Genomic DNA, 7,193 nt, shown 5'->3' with positions numbered 1-7,193 from the left:
TTTCTGCTTCTGTTCTTGATTCCGTTCCGTATGCAGCATCTTCGGTATGTTTCTTATGATTACAAGTTTGATAAGACATTGAGTGATGTGCATTTTTGTTTTTATACAGAGGAGTGTGTATGGTTAAATGGGTTTTGGTCTGCTAGTGTTAGCTGCATTGAATTGTAGCTTCTGTTTAGCCATTAGCTATTTAGAATGAGTTGTAAACTTACATGACACTGATGTAAGATGTATTTCTCCTTTTTAGTTTTACCCTTTCTGACAATAAAACAACAGTCCGAACCTCTGAACCTACGTCTTGTTGATTGGGAAGGAGTTTAGCTGCCTGTCAAATCACGCTGTGTGACAGAGGACAGAACAGTTCAGGTTATTCACATTTTTTTAAAATAAAAGTATAGTTTGGTAATGTAAACATTTTCATGTAATTTTACTTTTTTTATACCAAAAAAAAACAAAGAGAAAATGTGGGGTTGTCATTATTTATAGGTTATTATGAGAATATTTTACTGGTCTGAACCACTTGAAATCTAACTGGACTGTATGTGTCTGTATGTGGAACCTGAATTGAAATGATTTTGATAGCATCGATTGTTAATATCTAAAGTGTAATTTTTGTTTTTCACAAATTCATCCCGTGGGCCGGATTGGACCTTTTGCCGGGCCCGATTTGGCCCCCGGGCCGCATGTTTAACACCTGAGCTGTAGACCACATTGGACCTGAGACTGATGACTCATTGTAACTGTTGCTGTCAGTGTCTTGTAATGTTTGTGGAAATGACCAAAATAGTCACTTGCCGGACAAAGGGTTAACCGTCCTAACCCTACTGTTCTATATAAGTATGAGTGGAGGCTCTGGTGTCGTTGTAAACACTGCACACATCTGTAACTCGGTGTAAACTCCATCCTGCTGAACAGATCATATGTTTGTTTTTTCAGTCACTAAACACAGTCTCCGTTCCTTTTCCTGAGGTGACTTAAAGTCTGGCTCAAAAAGGAAGGAGCTTCTCCCGGCTCTGGCAAACAGATGGATGAGGCAGTATCTTCCTCTAAATAAAACCAGACCACTGTATTTTCATTCACAAGAAGAAGAATGTGTGGGTACTTTTTTTTTTTTTTTTCGCCTGTTTAGTGGCCAACAAGTCATAAATACTTAAGCCTGTGACTGTGAACTGTCTGTTTGTGATATATATATTCCTCAGAGAAGGCTCATGGACTCTTAATTTGGTCATCATTTTTAATTTGTAGGAATCCTGTCGGTGCTAACTCAGCAAACAGTAATCCTCACGGTGGAAATAAGGCCCAGATTGTACAACAATAGCACAGCGAGGGTTTGTAAATGTAGGGCTTTAAAACAAATGCCAGGCATCAGATTAATTCCAACAATTTGTTTCAGACGGGCAAAGAGTTATAGAGTGGAATATTTGTGCAGCCGTTGTAATTAAATAAAAACAGTAAAAAAGTGGGAAAAAAATAAAAGCCGGCACGAACAATGAAAACTTCCATATTCCCTGCTGCTCATTAACAAGGATTAAGTATTTAATGATGTTTTAAAGTCGGCTGATCCGACAAACACACAACAAGTTACAACGTTTTCTCAATTAGAGTTATTTTATTTATTTATCTGTTCAGAGCCACATCAGTTACTAAAGCAGGAATAAGTATTTTATCTGAAATAGATAGATAGATAGATAGATAGATAGATAGATAGATAGATAGATAGATAGATAGATAGATAGATAGATAGATAGATAGATAGACAGATAGACAGATAGATAGATAGATAGATAGTGACAGTAGGATTTATCCTATTCTATTCTATTCTATTCTATTCTACTGTTCTCTATTCTATTCTATTCTATTCTACTGTTCTCTATTCTATTCTATTGTATTCTATTGTATTCTATTCTATTCTATTCTATTCTATTCTATTCTATTCTATTCTATTCTATTCTACTGTTCTCTATTCTATTCTATTCTATTCTATTCTATTCTATTCTATTCTATTCTACTGTTCTCTATTCTATTCTATTCTATTCTATTCTATTCTATTCTATTCTATTGTTCTCTATTCTATTCTATTCTATTCTATTCTAAATATTTCAGTACAGACCTTACATTTCTCCTCCTGTATTTCATTCCATTCCTTCCAGTTGAATGTGTTTCTCTGTGCTTGTGTAACCAGTGTTGGGCAAATTACTTTTAAAAAGTAATTAGTTATAGTTACTAGTTACTTTTCAAAAAATAATTGAATTAGTAACGGAATTACTCCTTCATAAATGTAATTAGTTACCAGGGAAAGTAATTATTGCGTTACTTTTTTGAAAAACCTTCAAGTACGTGAAAGGAGACAGATTTTTGAGTGTGTTTCATGGCCAGTTTCATAGAGTAGAAGAGCAGACAGGTACTGAATACTGTGACTGTGGTGAGGCTGGGGTCCACATGGGCCTGGCTTTTCCACCACATAAGTGCATATCTGCATTTATAGGAAGAAGATGCTCCTCCAGTTAATCCCACATCTCCACTTTTTTCAGTTGCTCCTCCCTGATACAGCGGTACATGTCTTCAGTCCAGTCAGTCAGACTGTCACTGATAACTCCTCCCCCAAATTAACTGCGCATGTAACTGCGTTTAAGTGCATGGGGTGTGCTGCAGACAACTCAAACTCGTAGATGTCATTAGTCGTTCAGGTGAAGGCAGCGTGGACAACTCAGACTCATGGACACACAGGTGAAGCATGAAGGCAGTGTGGGTGATTTGAAAATAAGAACGGCTCAGTAACGAATGGCTCGCAATGAATCGGTTCTTATCGTTCACTGAAAAGAGCCGTTCAAAAGACTCGACTCGTCCACAAACGTCACATCTCTTGTGCCTGGCTGAGTGAGTCAGAACGGATAACAGCTGTTAGATATCAGTGCAGTGGCGGCTGCTCGTCTTTCAGAGGGGAGGCTCATTGTCGGTGTACATCAAAAAAACTGTCAAGTTATTTCAACATAAATTCGGCCCTCTGTTCCTTGTGATTTGTATATTTGTGTATTTACAGTGCAAGAAATGAACAAGTAATTTCGTAGTGGTTTCTCTCGATTTCACAGCAGAATGCACGACAGTATTAAACTGAACTGTGTCAGTGAAGGAGGAGATCTCAAACTAGCTGTCAATCAAAACGGATTCAGCCTTTCGACTGATCCTCCAATCAGCACGTGGAAGCCCGGCGTCCGGCCTGGCCAAGCTCCGCCCACAGCTCCATTCACCCCCAGAGATGCCGAGCGTCGGGTGCGGGACAACATTGTGGCATTTATCCAATTACCGTCCAGTTTTGAGGCAATGAAAAAAACTGTTCCACTCAGTCCCATTGAAGTGCATGGACGCTGAACGTCTACGGACAAATGCACTGAGCAGAGATCGAATGAGAAAACAGCACAACGGAGGAGAAGTGAACGACATCGAGTCTGTTGATTTGTGATAAAGCTGATTCTGAACAAACTCGTCTGTGAGATGAACGTGTTCTAACACATTTGTAGTCAATGAAATGTCAACACAACCGAACATATTTAACCATTTAATTTTCATAATTTTAGGGGAAGCTGAGCTTCTCTTGCAGTCTGTGAGAAATCACCTCTGATAGTGACGCGCCACATTTCACTGTTGATAACGGTAACAGCGTTGTAACATTTCAAACAGTAATTCATTAGATCACCTGTTACTGGAAAACAATAACGGTGCTAGTAATGCCGCTATTTTTAACGCCGTTATTCCCAACACTGTGTGTAACAGGTATAATTCCAGTATGTATCAGTGCATGAGTCAATAGGATGCCATTCTGCCTACGGCGATGGGATCTCCAGCCTGTTGGACTGTTGGACTGTTGGACTGTTGGACTGTTGGATTGCGTGCATGTGAAGAGCGCCTCGTATCAGTGCAGGAGTCTGTGATGTCACAAGAAAAATGTCCGCCTGCAGGCCTCGAGGCTTTGAGTGGTGCAGACAGCTGGGCCCGAGGGGCGAGGGCGTATTTGTGTGTGTGGTCAGACACGTTATGTATGGATGATGCTGAATTTGCTGGTATGAGTGTGTGTGTGTGTGTGTGTGTGTGTGTGTGTGTGTGTGTGTGGCCGTGGAGACAGTGAAAGATGAGAAGGATTGATGGTGTGTGCGTGGTATGTGAACTTGTGTGTACAGTATCTATGCATATGGTGTGTTACTTTATGGGGGTCAGGGTGCATCTCTAAATGTGCGAGGAGGACCGGTGATCCCTGACGGCACATGTGTGTTTACCGAGCTTTGTGTACACGCACTAATCAGTCCATAGCTCCACAGCCCAGTGTGCTACATTCGTGTTTGCTGCTGTACAGAGGCATGCAGCGCTGCACAGTTTGTGCTCCGGCGTGTCCACATTTACATGTTCTTCCCTGCACAGCTGGCGTCCCACGACATGTGGCAATAAAATTTTATTTGTCCCAGTGACATGACATGTTGTCCGATCACAGGCGAGGCTTTGTCTTGCTGTGTGGCACACTTCTTCTATAAGAGGCCCTTATTGTTCCATACCAAAGTCCTGCTCGCTGATGATGCTGATACACAGATGCGTTGTGGACCACCTCTCCCTCTTTCCGTCTTTGTCCCCTTGTCCTATATGTTCATGGCCAAGAATGTTTCATTGTGCACAGAGTCAAAGCACAAACCAGCGCCCACTGCCACAACATATGCAGCCCCAAGTGAGACCCATTTAATGTGGGGCGCACATTGTTCCTGTCTTTTGTCACAGTCGCTCTGTTTCCTGTTTGGTCTCCAAAAACAATAAGACGAGCTTTCATTTTGACTAGACCTACAAGACGCGGAGATAACTGCATATTTAACCCATAAAGACCCAGACATCCATCTGATCACTGATCTGAACTGTTTCATTCCTGTTGATCCATTAATCCTATCAATACATTTAAATAACTGGTGCAAAATGTTCATCAGATATGACCCATTGGGCTCAGTCTGTACACCTCTACAACCCTTGCTCATGCTCTTAACTTTGCACACTGTATTTTAAAATTTTAGTCTTTATCTTTTTTATCCCACTGTATTTATTATTTATTTAAACATATACTGTATTTGTTCTGTATTTTTATCATTACATGGTGCAGAGTGGCCCCACCACAATTTCGTTGTAACTTCTGTGCAATGACAATAAAGGCTATTCTATTCTATTCTATTCTATTCTATCTATTCTATTCTAGTCTATCTATTCTATTCTATTCTATTCTATTCTATTCTATTCTGTTCTATTCTATTCTATTGTAAAAACATTATAAAAGTGCATCTAAATAGTTTGGGGACTCTTGTAATTACAGGCCGATTAATCAGCTAATTACAGCGTTTCACCAATTAATCAACACTGATCAATATGTAACCGATGTATGATGAACTTTTTTGCTGTGCGGAGGTTCTGCTGTTCTGCCCCTGTGTGTCTGTGCTGCCCAGAGAATTAGAAGAATAGTAAAGCGTGCTCAATTTCACTTTCACTTTGACAATCACAGACCGCGCCCCCCCCCCCCCCCACCACCACCACCCCCATTCTTACAAACTATTCACCCCCCACCCTTATCTGTGCACTTCCTGTGTACCTCACAGTTTCATTCTACAGGTGCGTCCGGGTATTAATACTGTATATTAATTGTCACTTACATTTTCAAAAATGATGTACCAAACAATTTTTATGTCACTACTTATTAGATATAGACTCACATCTTCTCCCTCCTGTCCACCATTATCTAACATACAACTATTATATCCTGTATTTGTCATTGTTTTTATTTCATATATCGACTAATACATCGGTCATTGGCCAATATATCAGATATCGGCTGATATGTCGGGATATCGGCCGATATATAGGATATTGGCTTTTTTTTTAGCCCCCACTATTGGTATCGGCCCCAAAAATCCCCTTATCAGTCAGGTTCTACTTGTAATAGAGCAGGGCTGTCAAACTCATTTTAGTTCAGGGGCCACATTAGCCAAGTTTGATCTGAAGTGAAATAATAACATAATAATATATAAATAATGTCAACTCCAAACTTACCTCTATGTTTTAGAGTGAAAACAGTAAAATTATGCGATCAAAATTTTTACATTTATCAACTATCCTTTAAAATATGTGAATGTCATGAACAAACTGAAATTTCTTAAGAAAACTTAAGTGCAATTTTAACGATATTATGTCTCAGTTTATCATTTACACATGTAAATTACAACTTACAGATCACAGTGGATCTACAAATACACAAAACATTTAATAAGAGGCAGAATATGGGAAAACTTGCACGTCAGACATTTCAAAATGTTCATATTTGTTCAGGTTATTCGCGTTTTATGAAATGATAGTTTGTTTTAGTGTAAATACATGAAAATATTTACATTTACAAAGAGAACAATTTGGAGTTGTCAATTATTTATATCAGGGGTGTCAAACATGCAGCCCGTGGGGTCAAATGCGGCCCACCAAAGGGTCCAGTTCAGCCCCTGGGATGTTTTTTGCCAAGTGCAAAAATTCCTCAGTCTTGAATTGAATTAAGCAAAAAAATTTTAGCTTGAATTAAGGAAAAAATCTTGAATTAAGCCAAAAAAAAAAAAAACCTCAATTAAGTAAAAAAAATCTTCAGTTAAGCCAAAAAACATATTCAATTAAGTAAAAAAAAAAAAAAAATCTTCAATTAAGCTGAAAAAAAGTCTCAAATTTAGCAAAAAATCTTGAATTATTCGTGTTGTTTATGAAATGATAGTTTGTTTTAGTGTAAATACAGTAAAATAACATGAAAATTTTGACGTTTACAAAGAGAAAAATTTGGAGTTGTGAGTATTTATAGGTTATTACGATAATATTTACTGATCTGACCCACTTGAGATTAAATTGGGAACCTGAACTAAAATGATTAATATCTTTGGTGTAATTTTTTGCATTTCACAAATTCATCCCAGGGGCCAGACTGGACCCTTTGGCGGGCTGGATTTGGCCCCCGGGCTGCATGTTTGACACCTGTCTAATAGATCATAAACCTGAAATCATAACATTAGGTTGCAGAAATTGTAAATCCTCCATGTTTTTTTAAATTTTTTTTATTTACTCTCGAATGCGTTTAATAAACAATTCCCATTCTACTCTCTTTATGAATGTTCCATCAAAGCCAAAGAAATTGTGTGTTCGCA

Source organism: Sphaeramia orbicularis, chromosome 7 (genome assembly GCF_902148855.1).
Source record: "Sphaeramia orbicularis chromosome 7, fSphaOr1.1, whole genome shotgun sequence".
NCBI classification, from domain to species: domain Eukaryota; kingdom Metazoa; phylum Chordata; class Actinopteri; order Kurtiformes; family Apogonidae; genus Sphaeramia; species Sphaeramia orbicularis.
The sequence above is the reverse complement of the archived record's forward strand: the minus strand, read 5'-3'. Positions refer to the sequence as shown.